At 38.4% G+C, this 2,523-nt stretch overlaps 1 protein-coding gene and 1 long non-coding RNA gene across 2 annotated transcripts in view; both read right to left on the reverse strand.

Annotated features, from left to right (window-relative positions):
* The window catches only part of LOC105130498 (putative disease resistance protein RGA3), a 64,086-nt gene that overhangs the window by 31,674 nt on the left and 29,889 nt on the right, over positions 1-2,523 (reverse strand). The window lies entirely within an intron of this gene.
* The window catches only part of LOC105130501 (uncharacterized), a 13,809-nt gene that overhangs the window by 6,470 nt on the left and 4,816 nt on the right, over positions 1-2,523 (reverse strand). The window contains exon 2 of the long non-coding RNA XR_843246.1: positions 1,448-1,452. This is a non-coding gene — a long non-coding RNA (uncharacterized LOC105130501). The remainder of the gene's footprint in view (positions 1-1,447; positions 1,453-2,523) is intronic.

The raw sequence follows: 2,523 nt of genomic DNA on the forward strand, positions 1-2,523 counted from the left end.
AATTCTCCCCTCGAGAAATTACAGTCACCGAATCTAACTTCCTTAGAGAAATCACCACTCCATCAGATCCTTGATCATATGAAACCTAACTATTCCTTTGTGTCGTCATCCTACTAGTCTTCATCAGTTTCATAACAAACTGTCACATATACGAAAATAGTACCGTATGGATAATCTTTCCACTAAGCAAGTTTCCAGGAAAAATTAGAGGAGTCACACCGGTCCCGTTTAAAACCCAATCTCCTAGACAAAACTTCTTAGGTCATATCTATCCATCGTACTATCTTTTCATATATACAACCATTTGCTAGCTTTGTCGCGACTTTCTTTTACAAGTGATCTGGGGTATCCTAATTTTATACTTGATTTCTCAACATCTAGCGAGACTACCAGTGCTTAGATTCGTCAAGATTGGTCTTCAATTCGTATTTTCCAATATTCAAAATCAGTTCCATCAAATTTTTTAATTTCCCGCAAACTTTATTTCATCAGTCATTTTTACTCTTTCTCCACTTCGAATATGCAAAATCTAACCTTATAGATGTGTCCGGAATGGCCAAAAAAGTTGGAAACGACACTAAGATCACCCAAATCGGACTTTGGATTGCTAAGATTTAAACAATCAAACTTTGGGATCATTAGACGTCGCAGATGACGCCATGTGGCATAAGGAATAGTTGTTGCGCCAAACTAGATCAAAACCTAGGGAGCTGACATGGCTGTGATGACGTGTCAGCCACGTAGGACATATGGGGTCCACCAAATCTGATGTGGCAGTCCCAGGTGGATTTTGAGGTGACGTGGTCAGAGTGCTGATGACGTGGCAGTTCGACTGGTCAGAGTGCTGATATATCAGGTGACATGTCTGATGACTGTGCAGAACTGCTAACGTGGACAGTCGCCCTGCTGGCGGGTGCGACGGTTTTCGATGTCCGATTTTGATGCAGTTTTCACTAATGGCTTTATCTCTTTCTCCTTTACACAGTGGTATGGTCAAAACATAATTTTTACAACTTTCATTTTTGAGCAAAATCAAACACCACTTTAAACCATGTGCTATGATACCAATTGCTGGGAATTCTGACCGGTGATGTACTGATATTTGCTCATAGGAGAGCCAAGCACACTGACACAATATTTAACGTGGTTCGGCAAAACCGTCTACATCCATGGGAGAAGTCAATATATTTAGAGATAGAGAAAGAATACAAAACAAATACATGGAGGAGGAGGATTACACCCTCTCATACTCAACTCTCAACTCTCAACTCTCTTTGCTGCACTTGCAGCTGCTGCAATGGCAGCAGGGCTGCTGCCATTGCAGCTCTCTTTTTTTCTCTACTCTCTTCACATTCTCACAAAACTCTTCACACATTTTGCTCTATTACATATGCCTCTATTTATAAGCATTCATGGAAGCTTTACTTCAACAAAGAAGGCTGCCAACTCCAGCTCTTCTTCAACAATGGTGGCTGCCAACCTTTGACATCTTGGATGAGTGCACATGGTTGGTGCAATAGTCAATGGTTGTTGCACATTAATGACAACCAACCTAACAGTTACGCCAAACACAAATGGCGAAAAGGACATTGAAAAGAACTTCACTTGAAGCAGTCCTATACTAGGTCTGACGTGGATGTCTGATATCCATTTGACCCATTAATTTCGCACAGGAGTGTTCATTGATGATTATACCATTTATGGTTGCTAATTATAGAGTCTGACCTGTTATCAATCTGGTTGCTGTTCACATTTTCACTAGCTAATTTTGTTATTTTATATTTTTATATTGATAGACTTCCGTGGTTACAAGCCTGTTAACAGAAGAAATTGCAGTGACATTCTTTTGGTTATCTACTCAACTGGGCATCAAATAAACATTTTAGTTTTCTATTTGCAACGATCAATAAGGCCCTGTGATCTGTTGGAGGGCTGTTTAAGAGGATGAGATAGATTTTCAAGATAAAAAAGAAAATGTAGATCATGTTGAAATTTATTGCCTTAAGTTGCTGACGTGTTGCTTGAAGACCAGTTCAGCTCACATGTTGTTTTTATTTTTGCTAGAATAAAGGATTGAACAAGTCCTTAGGTGAATTGTTAGTAGTGGCGAAATGTAAGCCAAACGTGGCAGTAGTGTTGCTTAATTTTAGTTTTTCTGTTTATTTTCCTTCTATAAATCAGTGTAATTGATTGCTGTAAAAATGAGCAATTATCCTTATCATTATCCAGTTTTCATGTAATAAACATCCCCTGTTCAAATTCAAATTTCTGGTGTTGATCTACAGTAACAAACAGTCACTATAGAGATTAAAGTCTTTTATTTTTCTGCTTCTCGGTTCTTCACTTATTCTGCAAAAGTATTTTCAATTGGTATCAGAGCTTATTTCTTGAAGGGTCTGTAATGGATTCCGAAACTAACTTCTCTTATATCTCAACTCCAATCTTCAATGGAGAAAATTACCAACTTTGGGCAGTACAAATGGAAACATATTTAGAAGCTATGGATTTATGGGAAGCTATTGG

Source organism: Populus euphratica, unplaced genomic scaffold, assembly GCF_000495115.2.
Source record: "Populus euphratica unplaced genomic scaffold, PopEup_1.0 scaffold21.1, whole genome shotgun sequence".
NCBI lineage: Eukaryota > Viridiplantae > Streptophyta > Magnoliopsida > Malpighiales > Salicaceae > Populus > Populus euphratica.